This window comes from Notolepis coatsorum, assembly GCF_963971535.1.
Source record: "Notolepis coatsorum genome assembly, chromosome: 10".
Taxonomy (NCBI): Eukaryota; Metazoa; Chordata; class Actinopteri; order Aulopiformes; family Paralepididae; genus Notolepis; species Notolepis coatsorum.
This window is the reverse complement of record NC_140174.1, coordinates 73197840-73215822: the sequence shown is the minus strand read 5'-3', so window position 1 is coordinate 73215822 and position 17983 is coordinate 73197840. Positions and strand designations below refer to the sequence as shown.

The window sequence follows — 17983 nt, the reverse complement described above, 5'->3', positions numbered from 1 at the left end:
GGAGATTGAGAGTAAAGTATGTTAGATGGCATTTTATGGAGAGCAATAACTTAAAAGAAAACAAAAAAACAACAATAGTTTGCAAGAAAGTTGCTTTACGTAATGAGAAAGGTGAAAAGTCAAAAATCAACTCAGCTATAGAGATGCCCATTTAAAGGCAAATCTCGAAGAATAGAGAATCAACCACAGGAAAAAAGGTACACAATGTATGTAATGTTATAGCCATAAGTAATATATTTACATGTTGTATACGTAATATAATGACGTTTTCTATCAGTAAAAGTCCAAAACAAATACTGCAAACTGGAGTCCAATCGTCATTGCGTCGCAGGCGAATGATCTCACCACTACACTAACAACCCACCCAGATACACACACAGCAATACTATGATTATGTAATGTACTTATTTGAAATACGTACACATTGTACATTTTCGATACAATGCATGAATATATTACTTATGGCTATAAGAGAACATACATTATGTCTCTCTCTCCCTCTCCCTCTCCCTCTCCCTCTCTCTCTCTCTCTCTCTCTCTCTCTCTCTCTCTCTCTCTCTCTCTCTCTCTCTCTCTCTCTCCCTCATTATGTTCAGGTGTGGTGTTCAGCGTGGCAGCTGATCTGACATCTGTGGGCCAATTACGTCTGGGATATAACCCCGCCCCAGATGTCAAGAGGCTGCCAGATCGTAACTTCGTATTTACCAGTTAGTCGTATTATTATGCTCGTGTTCTAGACTTTGATACTCACGTATTCTGTACTCTGATGCCCTCTTTTTCTGTGCGTGGACCCCTGTTCTTCGACCGTGTCTAATCCTGTTCTCTCGTCCTTCCCCACAGCCTGCCTGGTATATCACCCTGACTCTGGCTCTCAAGCAAGGACCTGCTCTGACCCTAGCCTGCATGACAATTCTCTGTGCTCGACTCCCGGAACGTATGGGGACCTGCACCCGTCTTGACCCCTGCCTGGCTGACTATTCCGTACCCACTCTGACCCCGCCCATCTGACTCTCTTGCCCCCGCGCACACTCCGGACTGTACGAGTGCCTGTAGTAGTTTTGATACATAAATCCTAAACCTCATTGAATCTTTTATTTCTACTAGAAAAGGTCTGAAACTGGTGTTCAAATATGTGGCCTGAGAGACAAGATTAGAGTGTGTGTGTTGTAACAGAGACCGGGGAAGCACCACAGGAGGTCGTTTGCATACAGTCCCCTGGCAGCTGCAAAACACTAGATAAAGGTTGTTAAACAGGTTCTGTGACTGATTATAGGACAGGAAACTGACACCTTGGGCCCCAGGCCCTGCAGCTGTTAGGAGGAGGAGCAAGCTTCTCCATTCTCTGTAACAAAGTACATGTTTAAATGACTATTGGTATACTTGGATTAATTAAATATGAACTATAGGAAATCCTGTTTTATTGTGGACCTAATCTTGAATCTAATGATATAATGTACGCCAGGTTTATGACGGGGAAACACAGAGTTTGAAATTAGGCCACGTTCTGAATCTACATTGGAAAATAACTTAAAGGTGTCTTACTGAGTTAGGAGGTTTACCCTCAATGTGAAATAACTGCAAATGCCTGTTATATTGTGGTAACCATCCTGAGTCGAATGATATGAAATATGCAATGTTTATGAGTCTCATTTAGCATCAAGATAAACTGTTCAATTATGATATCTCTGTTTATGTAATCAATCTCAATTCGAATATATATATATCTTGGGGTTCACCAACCAAAGTATTATGTTAAATATACAGTGAAACTATTCTCTGGGCTTAAACAAAGTAGAGGGGGTTGACCTATTAAGGACAACCCCCTATTTCAAATTCAAATGTAGAGAGGCCGTGATTGGAGGAACACAGCTGCTGATGTCACTCTGGTGACATCACACAGGGACTCTAGGTTTTTGGATATAAGCTGGGGTGTGGGGACGAGGAAAAGGACTCTCTGAAAAACCAAACCACCAAAGGAACCACACCCATCTCTTCACACAGGAGCGGACGACGCGGGCAGAGGAGAATCAACAGACAAAGAACTTTTGGAGGGACAACAGACTGCTTTGTTTGTCAGCCAGACAACAAAGACCATCAACAACTTATCAACTATCATTCTTTAATCTGATTTCTTAGAAGGACGAGCGGCATAGTGCTCCGGTACCTTGAATCTTTTCTTTAATTGTAATTTGTATACACTCTTAACTTTGATTAAACAAGCTGTTGTGATACACCTTCTCCTCCTCCTTTCTCCTGCTGTACTGCTGGTCGTCATAACAAAGACCTCCCAGTCTTTGTTTAAAGTACTTTCCAGGGCTTTAAAGGTTGGAAACACAACGTAGAGCAGATTAGATATTAGGTTCTGATTAAATCAGAACAAATTAGCTCGGGAAAGTACTACATTTTGGTGCCGTGACCCTAGAACGAGAAGCGGCCGTGAAACGAGAATTTTTTTCTTCATTCGTCAAACTCAACAACAACCAACGACGACCGGAGCTGCGCCAGCTTCGATCCTGAGAGATAGGTGAGTAATGACGAATATTAGGTCGCTCAGTTCGAACATGGGGGTTGAAAAGTTAAAACCTCATATAGGAGTGTATGAAGAAGTTGGAAACCTCATATAGTATTAAATATGTAGGCGTTGGGTGGCATAACTACTGTTTCATAGTGCGGGTCAAGGCGTCGGACTACATGGGATGAAAGGCTTACTGATCATAGGCGCGGTATATCTGGTGTTGGCAAGATTCGACAGATGCGTATTCTGGGATATGAAAACCTAATAATTTCTCAGAACCGGGCGCAATGATGTTGGTAATTTTTTGCGTATCTGAACAATGGAGGGAATATGTATTTGCGCCGGTAAGGTGGGGCGGGTCTCGGCGGGGTGCTGTAACTCAAAGCAGCGCCCGGGCGAGGCGTGTTCCATCGGGACGTAGATACAATAGCTCAACGTGTTTGGATAATGTAATCAGATGTGGTACAATACGGGGGCGATCGGTATGAATCAGGGGGCTTGTTATGGGTCATAGGGAAAAATCGAGTCACGGTAAATATGAGCGGTTAGGTACTACTTAGAAGTACGTAGGCTGTAACAATGTTGGTGCAAAGGCAGCTGAGGAAGTTTCAATTCGACGAATCGTGCTCGCTGCACTCAATATCGGCCGAACTAAATGGAGGATTATGCCTGCTTTAAGGTATTTTTCAAATAGATTAAGTTGACGAAGGGTTGTCCTCATATTGAGAATGTGGATTGCAGAAACCCCATAGTCACGGAATCTTTTTTAGTGCGTGATTTTCTAGGACATATTGCGAGACTCGACCGCTGTGATGGCTGGCGTGATGGCTGGCGAACGAAATAGTACTTTAATAGAGTGTTGATTCAACGTACTAGTTGTATTCTAAATGTTAGGGGCGATTAAAGTAAACTATTGCGCTTAGTCTCGTTTCTTATAAACACACAGAAGATATTAAGAATTGTAAAGGTAGAATGTTAACTTGCAATGGTGTATTATCAGATTATGAATGTGAGACAAGTTAAATTAATGGGTGTGTGTGGTTGAATAGAAGTGTGTTGCATAACAAAAGGACTTATGGTTGTGTTATACATTGATTAATAACTGAATGGATGTTTGTGTTTTTATTTGTGGTTAGGAGTGACAAGAATATGTATGTTTGAATGATGGCTATGGTTAGGAGTGATTGATGAAACGTATGAGTTTATTGTTGTATTATTATGAAATTTAAATGACCAAACAGCCGTGGGGATATGTAATAGTATAACGCCGGTTTTTCGAGGGCTGTTGGAACGAGGCAGCGGTTAGCTGCTGCGTTAGCCTGGGGGCGACCGGAGAATGCTAGTGACAAAGCGGCGTAGTTTCGAATGTATAAAGTCGATCGGTAGTGTCATGGGATTACGGGGATGTGTAAGGCACTTAAAAAATTTCAAATTCGACGCGGATAAAGTAGTTGTTTAATGTTTTAAGGGATCGGGATGGAATGAAAAGGTGACCCGGAAGTCGTCCTGAGCACCGCGGAAGTGAAGGCGGCGGGGTCAAGCTAGTGTTTTGTGGGAGCCTGTATGATGTTATGTTTTTGTTTTTTTGATTAAATCACTACACTGGCGTTTTGAGAGGATTAGGGTTTTGTTGTGGGGAAAGTGATGTTGTGTTAACATTGCGAGGTGTCGGCCCGCGCGACGAAACGGGACAATGGGCCGTTGGGGAACGGTATTATGGTGTCGTGGGTGAAGCTAAGCTAATGCTAACTAGCCGCGCTAACGGCTAAGCGGTCGCCGGTTGTGACGTCATAAGGGTGCGTGGAGCGAAGGACGGACTGGCGGCCTGCGCTGGGTTAAAGCTAACGAAGCTAATATGCTAAGCTAACTGTGCTGACGACATAGCATGACGAGACTCTCGGGATATCTCGCGATGAGGCGGCCATCTTGGGTAGGGGCGCCGGGCGTCCATTGTTGAGGGGAAGGTGGAGTTTATTTAGGAATGCGGTAGGGGGCAGCAGAGGACATGGTGAGTTTCCATTCTAAACTGGTTTTGGGTTCTGCACACAGAACGATTTCATTTAGAGGTTAGTTTAATAATAGGGTTAGATTGTTATGCTTTAATCTGGTGGTGGAATGTGGGGCCCTGGCCCCCCCTCCCCCTCGCTCCTTCTCTCTCCCCCACCTCTCTCTCTCCCTCCCCCTCCACTCCCGCTCTCTCTCTCCCTTTCCCCCCCCCTCTCTCTCTCCCTCCCTCTCTCTCCCTCCCTCTCTCACCCCCCCTCCCCCTCCCTCTCTCTCTCTCCCTCCCTCTCTCTCCCTCCCTCTCTCACCCCCCCCCTCCCTCTCTCTCTCTCACTCCCTCTCTCTCCCTTTCCCCCCCCTCTCTCTCTCTCTCTCCCTCCCTGTGGCACAGGCTATATTGTAATGAGGTGTTATATGGACGAGGAATCTCGCTCTTCCACCACCTCTCATCCATTTTCTTTTCCCCCCTCGGCCCCCCCAGAAACGCTCTCTCTTTCTCTCCCAGTTTGGGCTTATATATTGTTTAATGTTATTCTTTATAGGTTTCAAACGCAGTGTATTGTTAGATTTGTTGTTTATTGTTATTTACTGTAGGATTCGAAGGCAGTTTGTTAAGTTTTGGACTGGTTTATTGTATGTTGTTATTCTCTGTAGGTTCCATATTCTGTTTTATTGTTAATTTTTTGGGATTTCTAGTGCTGGTAGTGGTATTGGCTGGCGACTCGTCGATGCTCGCTGCCACACTGCGCGCATTTTCATTTTAACAGGGGTACGGGGACTGCTAGACATCGTGGCGGGGGTGATAGACAGATCGTCGTGGCTCGCTGTCTGCCACCGCACATTAACGAGGATGCGCTATGCGTGCACTCGTCAGGAGCTTGCTGCCACACTACGCGCATTGGGTTATATTGTGTGTGGATATTTGGGTGAAGGTGGTTACGGTGGTTAATTTGAGTCGGAGGTGCTGTGTGTGGGCAGCAGTGGTTGAGAGTTGTATGAACTTTGGATATCCTTGAGTAGGAAGCCCGGGGTTTCGCGTTCCAGGTTGCAAACTGGAGGGGACGCCGTTGGGCCACAAGTCAGGCTGACCAGTGAGATGTCATTGGTCTGCAGGGATTTCGAAATGGGGGTAGTGTCGGCGCCTGTGGTTTAATAAACAGGTTGTATGTCACTGTTCCCGAGGCACGAGAATTCAGTGACATGAGTCACTGAAAATTGATTTCTATTCTTGTGAGAATTGGGTTTAACACCTAAGTGGTTAGGTGTTACGGGGGAATGTGTAGTAATTGTGTGCAAAATTGTGTGTGAAATATGGGTATTACTGATATGTAAGATGTGATGTGAGCGGAATACATTTTTAGGCTTTCTTAGTAATAGAAATAAATAAAGTTACACATAGAAGGAAAGATTAGAATTAGATATACACATAGCCATTTGCAAAGAGCAATAAGAGTTAAAGTGCTTTTATTCACCTGAATTATAAAAGTTAAAGTGATTTTATTCACCTAAATTACCATATCCAGTACAAATGTTTAGAAATGATAGGCTGTGAATAACAAATTTCTGATTGACCAACAGAAGGGAAAAGGCTGATGCGATATAGGGTTCCCCGGAGTTGTATGAAGAAGGAGCATGACAACGGGATTGGGAGATCCAGTTTTCCGATGGAGACAACTGAAAAACGATTAAGGCCGTGTCGTTAATAATTCAAAAGAAAATAGCACAAATGCTCTCTTAAGTTATATTAGTATCTTAAGTTATATTAGTATAGGAGATGCCCGACATTCCATGCTTAAAGGGGAACTATTTTACAATTTCTTTCACTATTTGGGCACTTTTACACAATTCCTGTGAGTCTATGGAACACCTCTGTAATATATATATATTTTTTATTCATTGTTTTGTATTTCTAATCAAGTCCTCAAAAACAGCATTTTTCTACCTCAAGATTTCGAGCTGTTTTGCAGCCGCAGCTGCAGGTGCCACCTAAACCACTGTGCACCGTCGTGTTCGCCTGAACATCATCATGCAGCAGTGACTATATGACATCACATATAGGCACATTTTCAAACGACTCAGTTCAGTGAGGGTGAATATTGTGAGAGGAGAATTGGAAGAATGCGCCAATATGAGAATTTTGAGACATAGATCATATTAATATAAGTTCACATAGCTAGGAAACAATGCTAAACACTCAAAAAGGCCATTTATAAGATAGTTCCCCTTTAAAGATAAATGATGGATTGTGAAAGGGAAATGCCACTGATAATTAAGTGTATTCTTTTTCTTTTCTCTCTTCACAGCTGCTCCAGGGCGGACAGGGCGGTGCTGACAAATCCAAACTCCAGACAGGGGAATCAAATTGACTGTTGAAAGTCGGGGTATAGTATCACACACAGCGATTTATCAATTCCTGTTTGCACCAATATATCAGTGTGAGTGAGATTAACTCAAGTTTGTAAAAATAGTTTAAATACAGAGACACTTGCTTTCCAAACGGTGATCTTACGAGTGTTTGAAAGAGGTGAGAATGGCAAATACACAGATAGGAGCAACTGGAGGGTTAGACGCAATAAGCATAGAAAGGGTAGACAATCTGTCTATCTCAACGACTGGGAATGTCACAATAAAAGTGACAAAACAATGGCCAAAGATATTCAGGCCGTTACAGAACCTTGTATTTAAATGTAAGAAAGGAGGCCGGTATAGAATGCGTACCCAAATCAAAAAACAGAAAAAGAGATTACGAAAGGTGATGAAAGGAAATAATGCCAATGGTGGGGTAATGCCGATAACTTCTGCAGACATTTCATTGACCGAATTGAACAGTGACGTTAACCTGATTGACTTGAATGTGACCGACTCCCCTCCTGTGACCAGTGTGACGGAGGGACTGGAAATAATGTCTTTAACTCCGCCACAGGGGGTCGTGGCTGCGAGCGACCCAGAGACAACTGTATTACCCGAGCCGATCCACGCTGAAGTGTCCGTTGCAGGTGACTGCCAGTTAACCAAGAGACAAAGAAAGCAACTGAGGAGAGCGATGTTGTTGCAGCAGTCCCAGGGAGTTGACGCTGGCCGTACGGCGGGAATAGAGACCGACAACAGGTATGGGATAATACATGAACAGTTTCTACAGCCCACCTGTGTCCCGTGCCAAGGTTTCCCCCACCCCCACCATCAGTACCAAACTGAGAGACGTGGCCCGATGACTAGGAGCCAGTCAACAAGGGCCAGGGTGGAGGAAGAGCGGAGGACGTGCCTCCCTCTAGAACAACAGCTAACCGAGGCTGGACAGGTAGTGGAATACCTCCAAGGCCTAATCCGGTCCACACAGCCAAGAGGGGAGACGGGCTCCAACGGAGAACCAAATGGCCAGAGACGGGCCCAGTTGGGACCACAAGGGGGTCCTGCGCCGGAACAACAACAAACCCCAAGAGGGACACCCTGGCAGGCACAGGGATCAAGTGGAGGCAAGAGAGGGGGCGCGAATCAAAACCAAGGTCGGTATCAAGTGCAGGGTCCACGGCCCATAAGCTCCCCCTGTCCAGGACCCCCTCAGCACCAAAGCCAAGATGAGAGGCGGGGCCCAGCGATGGGAAGTCAAACCGCCAGTGCTGAGATGGGGGAAGAGGCGGCGTCCTATAGACAACAGAGAGCGTTTATAGCAGCGTTCGACCAACACGAGGCAGTTCATCGAGATCTGATGAAGACACAGCTGGAGATCGGTCAAGCCGCACACGAGACGCAGAGACTGGAGCAAGAATGGGCGAGAAAGTATGTACTGCTAGATAGTACAGCGATTGGGGTCCTGCTTCGGGCGTCGGAATTAGCCGCACACGAGACTCAGAGACTGGAACAAGAACTGGCGAAAAAGACTGCACTACTAGATAGTACAGCAATTGAGATCATGCTTCGGGCGTCGGAGTTAGGCCGCCTTGATCTAACAATGTCTTGTGCCCCGTCGCCTGGACAGATAGCGGGCCCCTCCCAACAACAGGCTCAAAGAACTGTGACTGAACCAAATAGGTACGTGGCTTTCTCCCCAGAACAGGCTCAAGGGAACCATGGCGGTGATGGCAGACAGCAAGGACATGCTCTGGGCCCGATGACCCCAGGGCCATCCGATCACAGGCGGGCGGCCCACCGGGTCCCACAACCCAGGGGACAAGGACAGGTTTGCTGGATCTGTGGACTGAAAGGTCATTTTCAAAGGTCATGTCTGCAGAGGCCACCGGCAGAATAAAATATATACAACTGATTAGGGTAAAGATGGAATAAATAGAATAAAAAATAAATAGAGGGGTTAGGTGATTAGGTTATGAATGGAAGTTACTAAAATGGATGTGTGACTAACTGACAGATGCATGAACTAATCAGACTAACAAGAAAATCAAATCATATTAAACAGTTAATATTAGGTATTCAATATTAGACAGTGTGATGATGTGACACTGCGGAAGCTAGTGGTCAGTAGATTATCCATGCTTGATCAACATTCAGATTGGTCAAAGGGTGGACTGCATGATTAAGAAATTAAAAAGACCCATAGTTGTTCCTAGGTTTTTTATGGTATTGATAGATGGATATTAACAGTTATGAGTAATAGATATAGGTGTTTATTTTTATTTCTGCAGAATTTCTCTTTTCTAGTGTGTTACGAACAATTCCTGACTTAGGCCGGGAGCGTTCATTTTGTTTATTCATTAGATTTTTCCATTTTTGTTTCTTAGAACCCTTAGAAGTCAACGGGGCCTATTGCTCCCGTGGGCGGAGAACAAAAGAATTAGAATCTCTCACAAATGCTCAGGAAGTCCCGTTTTTCAAAAATCTGTAAAAATAGCACAAAGACAATTTCGAGTGCATAATAGTGTAATCTATATGTATCCTTACTTGCTAAACATAATACGACTTGTAAATATGTTTAATTCTTGCTCAATTGTATAGTTCTAAATATCCCTGTATTCCCCCGAAACTACAACGCGTCACGTACATGCACGCGCGCACACACACACAGCGCATAGGTGTTAATCACTGAGTGATCTAATATGCATATTCTTCAGCGCGAGAGGGGGGGGGGGTTGTGTTTCTCACTGTCTGTCGTTGATAATATAATCTGAAGAGGTCCTGCATTATTATTATTATCATTCTCGAGAATACACGCGGACCCGACGGAACGTTAACTTATGAATAAAAAGTAGTCTAACATGCTTTTCATCCTCGCCCGTGTATATACCCACGTCGCGCTAAAACATCAACTACTGTATGAGTAGAGACAGAGTGCTTGTGTGTACGAGTTATGATGAGTTATCTCGCAGTTTTCTAGAGTAGAAAGGTGCGCCCAGTAGAGCACACACACACACACACAGAAGGAATTTCTTGTACAGCGAGTTGGGCGTTTTATTTATTTTATCACTTGTAGGCTACCATAGCGAAGGCTCATGGCAGCAACGTTAGTGGTTGAAACGTGATTCGAGAGTGATACCAAGTGGAAGGAAATATATCCTGTCATCAGTGCGTATAGCAGGTATCCTCGAAATTCTCCGCTATCTCCTCTGCAAGCTCCTGTCTGTCCGCCTGCACTGCTCCAACTGCCTGTGTCTGTCTACTGCTTTGGTCCAATCATATTCAGAGTCCCGTCAGAATCCCGCCCCCCCACCCACAGTCTGCGAATCAGAGGCAGAGTAGGGCGGGTCTTCACGAAATGCGTGTTGTCTCTTTCAACGGGTTGGAGTCAGAGCGAGAGTTGACAGCGCATATACAGGTAGTCTAATCTGCAGGTACTGTAGCGAGTAGCATAGTTTTGCCAGCAGGCAGTTAGTAGAAAAATATGGCATGTTCAAAGATGGCCAGTAAAATAACAGTGAAAATCGCTGCAATAATAATTCTCTTTCTTTCTTTCTTTCTTTCTTTCTTTCTTTCTTTCTTTCTTTCTTTCTTTCTTTCTTTCTTTCTTTCTTTCTTTCTTTCTTTCTTTCTTTCTTTCTTTCTTTCTTTCTTTCTTTCTTTCTTTCTTTCTTTCTCTCTCTCTCTCTCTCTCTCTCTCTCTCTCTCTCTCTCTCTCTCTCTCTCTCTCTCTCTCTCTCTCTCTCTCTCTCTCTCTCTCTCTCTCTCTCTCTCTCTCTCTCTCTCTCTCTCTCTCTCTCTCTCTCTCTCTCTCTCTCATTCTAGAGAAATACAACCACAAATTGTTATTGGTTTGCTTCTTTTTCTTACAGTACTATATATACTGTACTTTACTGTATATACTGTACCATCCACTGTACTGAAACATCTCAATATAAGTAATCATGGTATGCTGCAAAAGGTGATATGGTATGTGATATGGTACAGTACTGTAAATACCATCTCTCTCTCTATCTCTCTCTCTCTCTCTGGCTTTATTGAGGAAGGGCACACCTCTATCAGCTGAGTAACAATGTTCATCAAAGTGTTGAGTGCTACAGTGTAGGTTAGTATATTAGGACAAGTGCATACCTACATGTATGACCTATATCTATCTACTACTTTTGGATATGAGCATTTTTTCAATACTATGTAGTGGCCGCTTGTCGCTAGGCTAGGCCTCCTGCTGGGTCCATTCACTGGAATAACAAAGGAATGACTGGGCCTTTGCTCCAGGTGTGAAATGGTTCTAGTGACAATGATCACATTGAATTCTGGGAGTGTAGTTCTCTCATCAGATAGCTGAATGAACTTGGATCTAGTTCAAAGTCCTATACTGAAAAGGTGTTAGGATTTTACCAGAATGTTTGATAGGACATTGATTGAAAACTATCGTCTCAAATTTGACAATTGATGGCTTATTTTGAAGGTATGAATCTGTAATTTTATATTATGTAACAAAAAAAAGGGGGAAATTCTCAGGAGGAGGAGCTATTTAGGTTAGACTTCTAAGGGTTAATACGGGGGTGCATAAGCCCCTAGATAATAGGTTAATTTTGTTTCTAAGAGTGAGTTGAAAAGAAAAAAGAAATGCTCACAAGTTTGGTTTATTTTTTTCAATTATTGTTTTGGGCATGTTTTTTCTTTGTTTGTTTTTGTTTCTTTTCTATATAGTTTTTCTTAGGGTACCTGACAAGCTGGGAGTGATCTCGACACATCAGGACTGGGTAGTATATGTCTATATAATGGACTGAGAACAAAGTGAATGGACGTGAGCTGATTCATGGATTTTTGTTCTCCGCCCATTAAAAATCCGGATCTAGGATCTGGGGGTGTGTCGTGATTGGTGAAAGTGTTGGGAAGCATGATTCTCTGTACATTGATAAGCTCAGTAGGTTTTGGTCGCTATTGGCCAAATAGTCTTTGTGTAGGGTGTGGACATGTGCAATTGATAATTGGCTTGGAGAGAGGGTGTGTCAGTACTGGCTGTCCAAGCCCGGAGGCAGCTGTCCAGGGACAAAGGTAATGATGTTTGAATGTTATTCCACATCAAAGGGTGGTGGGTTATACTGTTTTGACAGCATAATATGAAGAGAGCCATGTGAATTTTTCTGAATTTTTGAATATTAACGATCTAGAAGCCATGAAATATATAGAAAAATGATTTGGAAAAGAAAGTTGTCAGAACTCAGACCAGTAAAGAGTGTCTGAGGGAGGAAAAATATGGATTCTCAATCAATTGTTGTGGTAAAAGTAACCTGCACTGTCCCGAAGCGATATATAATCACTGCAGGATACGAATGGGAGATTGGGGAACCGGCAGGCATCCGAGTGTGGTACGAGGCAGACCAAGGATTCCATCAGTACTGGGGAACCAGACACTGGCGAGTGTCTACCCAGAGGTCCATGGGGAATCACAACACTGCAGGGACAAAGAGATCCAGGAGAAGCCTACCTCTCAAGCGTTGAGAGGTCCGGCCAACGCAGTGACCGGGTCTTGAGGCTTCGGAGGGGAACGAGAGAGGCCAAACGACAGGCAACCTACGAGGAGACAGGCTGCTAGGCCTCAGCAACAACTCCGGCTGTCAACAGACAGGCTGCAAGGCCTTAGCAATTGACCAGGGTGTCAACAAGCGAAAGGGTGGAGCTGCTATCGCCCCTATCAACGACCAGGCGGAGGGGGGGAGAAGCAAACCTCTTCCACTAATCCGAGGGTCAACAGGGGTTGAGCAGCCAGCGATGACCTCCTCGTGACAGCTGTGACAGCGACACCCGAGGAAAGAGCTCCAGGTTCAACTGAACCAGCGATACAGCAGGGGGTCATACCCCTATAGAGTTCAGCACGAGGCACGAGGTCGCGACAGAAGACGGGGTGGGAGGATGTCTAATTCCACCTCCCAGAGTTGGTTGTAGCATTCAGCAGTCGTGAACTGCACCAGCTCTTAGAAATAAGGAGGAGGCCAGGTCAATCTAGAAAACATTGACCCCCCCCTCCTCAATGCTCCAAGTCAGAATTTGACAAACCACAATGGAAACCAGTGGAAATTGATCCTGGTACGAAAAAGCGTGTCAAAGACTGCACACAATAATTAGAATGGACTGCAAATAAAGATGTTTGAGGTTATAATTATACATAAGAAATAGATGTAAAAAAGAATGTGGTGTTGATTTTTAGGATCCGAGTGTGGCAAACCGTATGTATTTTATCCAAGTATGATTTAAAATGTCTTAATTCTTATCCAGGTAGTAGTAAGCAGAAGTTAGGATCTATGTTTGACATAATTAGGGATAGTTAAACTATCCGAGTGTGGAAACTGTAGTAGTTTTGATACATAAATCCTAAACCTCATTGAATCTTTTATTTCTACTAGAAAAGGTTTGAAACTGGTGTTCAAATATGTGGCCTGAGAGACAAGATTAGAGTGTGTGTGTTGTAACAGAGACCGGGGAAGCACCACAGGAGGTTGTTTGCATACAGTCCCCTGGCAGCTGCAAAACACTAGATAAAGGTTGTTAAACGGGTTCTGTGACTGATTATAGGACAGGAAACCGACACCTTGGGCCCCAGGCCCTGCAGCTGTTAGGAGGAGGAGCAAGCTTCTCCATTCTCTGTAACAAAGTACATGTTTAAATGACTATTGGTATACTTGGATTAATTAAATATGAACTATAGGAAATCCTGTTTTATTGTGGACCTAATCTTGAATCTAATGATATAATGTACGCCAGGTTTATGACGGGGAAACACAGAGTTTGAAATTAGGCCACGTTCTGAATCTACATTGGAAAATAACTTAAAGGTGTCTTACTGAGTTAGGAGGTTTACCCTCAATGTGAAATAACTGCAAATGCCTGTTATATTGTGGTAACCATCCTGAGTCGAATGATATGAAATATGCAATGTTTATGAGTCTCATTTAGCATCAAGATAAACTGTTCAATTATGATATCTCTGTTTATGTAATCAATCTCAATTCGAATATATATATATCTTGGGGTTCACCAACCAAAGTATTATGTTAAATATACAGTGAAACTATTCTCTGGGCTTAAACAAAGTAGAGGGGGGTTGACCTATTAAGGATAACCCCCTATTTCAAATTCAAACGTAGAGAGGCCGTGATTGGAGGAACACAGCTGCTGATGTCACTCTGGTGACATCACACAGGGACTCTAGGTTTTTGGATATAAGCTGGGGTGTGGGGACAATGAAAAGGACTCTCTGAAAAACCAAACCACCAAAGGAACCACACCCATCTCTTCACACAGGAGCGGACGACGCGGGCAGAGGAGAATCAACAGACAAAGAACTTTTGGAGGGAGAACAGACTGCTTTGTTTGTCAGCCAGACAACAAAGACCATCAACAATTTATCAACTATCATTCTTTAATCTGATTTCTTAGAAGGACGAGCGGCATAGTGCTCCGGTACCTTGAATCTTTTCTTTAATTGTAATTTGTATACACTCTTAACTTTGATTAAACAAGCTGTTGTGATACACCTTCTCCTCCTTTCTCCTGCTGTACCGCTGGTCGTCATAACAAAGACCTCCCAGTCTTTGTTTAAAGTACTTTCCAGGGCTTTAAAGGTTGGAAACACAACGTAGAGCAGATTAGATATTAGGTTCTGATTAAATCAGAACAAATTAGCTCTGGAAAGTACTACATGCCTTCCCCGTGTATCGACCCCTGCCTGGACAGTGGACACTGACCATTCTTCATTAATATACTACTACTACTACTACTACTACTACTACTACTACTACTACTACTACTACTACTACTACTACTACTACTACTACTACTACTACTACTACTACTACTACTTCTATTGTCATTCTTGTATTCATTGTTGTTACTTAATTGTGCACTGTTGAGTGTATTTGACTATAAAGAACTTGAACTTGAACGGTGCCTTTTCATTCAAAAGGGTATATCGAGTTTGTACACGAAAGTTCGTATAATGCTACTGCAAGGAATGATTTTTAGATTAACTTAAAAAATACAATTTGTTTACATTGTGGATGGCGGTACAGTAAAAGTCCTGATTTCAATAAATATTGTGGGTATAAGTTTAACAGTGTGCAGATTCTATCATTTGTTATGCTGACGGTATACCTTATGCGCATATCTGGACAGCAGGAAATGTCATATAATGTCATGGTCCCGGCCAGGGATCCTGTCCGAACAATATGAACAGTGGTTTTCTGCCGCCCTCTGGTGGCCAAACCCTCACAGAATGGCGCGACCAGTTCTGATCCCAGCAGTCATGAAGACAGTAAGAGCGAGCGACGCGCTCCTCTTGATGGAGAGATTCTTCAAAGGGGATTTTCTCTCCTCGTCCTCAGAGGAGAGATGGACTATGTACACGCTGCTCACCTCTGTCGGTGAGCGCAGCGTGGAGCAGGCGCGTCAGCTGGAGGCGCACGGCCGTGTGATCCGTTGGCTGATTCGGGAGCTCTTGTCCCTTGCCCCCGAAGCTCCGGTTACCAGCACGCCTTCCTCCGCAGGTACAGCTAGTCCTCTCGCTGTTAATACGGCCCAGGCTGTTAGCACCACCGCTAGCCTAGCTTCCTCAGCTAGTACTGCCAACCCCCACTATGTTAAGACAGTCCAGACTGTTAGCACAGACGTTAGCCTAGCTTCCATAGCTAGTACTGCTAACCCCCGCTCTGTTAAGACAGTCCAGGCTACTAGCATAGCCGTTAGCATAGTTTCCACAGCTAGTACTGCTAACCCCCGCTCTGTTAAGACAGTCCAGGCTACTAGCATAGCCGCTAGCCTAGCTAACGTAGCTAATGCAGCTAGCAGAACCTCTGCCCCCACAACCAAGTCAATGGTTTCTTCTGTTAGGAGACTCACTGTGGGCTCGGTCTGTATCTCTAGCTTAGCTCCTTTTGCTACAGCTAGTAAGTCTAGGGAGGCTAGCAAAGCTCCTTCAGCTAGCCAGGCTTTCTCAGCTAGTCCAGCCCTGTCTGCTAGTTTAGCCTCTTCAGCTAGCCAGGCTTTCACAACTAGTCCAGCCCTGTCTGCTAGTTTAGCTTCTTCAGCTAGCCAGGCTTTCACAACTAGTCCAGCCCTGTCTGCTAGTTTAGCCTCTTCAGCTAGCCAGGCTTTCTCAGCTAGTCCAGCCCTGTCTGCTAGTTTAGCCTCTTCAGCTAGCCAGGCTTTCTCAGCTAGTCCAGCCCTGTCTGCTAGTTTAGCCTCTTCTGCTAGCCAGGCTTTTACAGCTAGTCCAGCCTTGACTGCTAGTTTAGTCTCTTCAGCTAGCCAGGCTTTCACAACTAGTCCAGCCCTGTCTGCTAGTTTAGCTTCTTCAGCTAGCCAGGCTTTCACAACTAGTCCAGCCCTGTCTGCTAGTTTAGCTTCTGCAGCTACCACCTTAGCTCTTCCTGCTAACGTAGCACCTACAGCTAGCACCTCAGCTCTCCCTGCTAGCACAGGTCCTGTAGCCCCTGTAGCCAATATAGCCGTGTCAGCTACTTCCTTAGCGTCCCCTGCTAGGGCAGCCACTGCTAGTCCTACAGGCCCTACAGCTAAACCTATGGCTAGTAAAGCCCTTACAGCTAGCAGGGCTTCTTCAGCTAACCCAGCCTCTACTGCCAGCCTAGCCCCTGTTAGTTAAGCCCCAGGTGCTACGCCCGGTCCGGCCTCCACGCCCGGTCCGGCTCCCACGCCTGACCCAGCCGCTATGCCCGGTCCGGCTTCTACGCCCAGCCCGGCCTCCTCAACTGGTCCCGACTCCTCGTCTGGTCCCGGCTCCTCGTCTGGTCCAAACTCCTTGACTGGTTCCGGCTCCTCGACTGGTTCCGGCTCCTCGTCTGGTCCCGGCTCCTCGACTGGTCCCGGCTCCCCGACTGGTCCCGGCTCTTCGTCTGGTCCAGCCCTACGCCGTGGTCTTCGCCGTGGTCTTCATCCGCAGAGACCCCCGTCCGGGGTTCTGCACCCGGTCCCGAGTCCTGCGCCTGGAGGATCCCTCATCCAGGGTCCTGCTCCGGGTCTGTCGCCCACGCCCCTTTGCTCCAGGCCCCCTGACCGGTCCTCCGTCCCCGTTTCCAGTTCCCCTCACCGGCCCTCCGTCCCCATGTCCAGTCCCCCTCACCGGGCCTCTGTCCACGTTTCCGGCCCCCATCGTCGGGCCTTTGTCCCCGTCTCTGGCTGCCCTGGCCCTGTGCCCCGACCGCCCTTCCCCGGGTTCCCCTCTGGTCCTGTTCCTCGGGTCCCCTGCTGCTTTGCCCCTCCTGGGTTCTTTTAGCGGCCTCCCGGCCCCGGTTCTCCGGGTCCTCGCCCCCAGTTTTTTCCGGGGTCTCGGCCCCCCGCCTCGCCCGTTCCCGGACGGTCTTACCGGTCGTCTGGAAGCCGAGCCTTTGGGGGGGGGGGGGTACTGTCATGGTCCCGGCCAGGGATCCTGTCCGAACAATATGAACAGTGGTTTTCTGCCAAACGCAGCAGCTCCAGATATTGAGCCTTCTCAGGTCTTTAGTCCTAGGTTTGCTGGATAGTATTAATGCTGTCTTTAATGCTTTGTTGTTTGCCTCTGTTCATGTTGTGTTGTGTTGTTTAGCTTGTGTTTAAAAGGCTTATCTTTTCATATGTTTCCCTTAAGGTTCATCCCTTTACATATGTTTTTGTAAGTGTTGATAACTTTACATGTGTTTCCTTTAAGGCTTCATCCCTTTACACATGTTTTTAATAGTGTTAACATCCTTACATATGTTTCCTTTAAGGGTTGTTCTTTTACATATGTTTTCCTTTAAGATATTCCCTTTACACATGCTTTTATTTATGATGTGTGTTTTCTTGTACTAATACCTTGTTCACCAGCCCTGGCCTTATACCAGCTGGTTTTCATTAGTAATCACGGGCTCTATTTAGACCTGCCCGTTTCTCACATTCATTGTCGCACCATTGTATTGTTTTGCATTGTTTTGTCATTGTTACCACAGTTGTGTTCGGTCACGTACTCACTTTGTCACCTGTATTTCCCTGTGAGTCCGTTCCTCATCCTTAGTACATTTTTGCCAGCTCTGCTGTGTATTGTTTGTTTTCGGGTTTTACAGTTCGCTTTTGTTTTGCTAC

General features: G+C 45.3%; 1 protein-coding gene across 1 annotated transcript in view; it reads right to left on the bottom strand.

Annotated features, from left to right (window-relative positions):
- Positions 1-17983, bottom strand: part of fmnl1b (formin-like 1b) — a gene marked incomplete at its 5' end in the record, with an annotated part of 243973 nt that overhangs the window by 42253 nt on the left and 183737 nt on the right. The window lies entirely within an intron of this gene.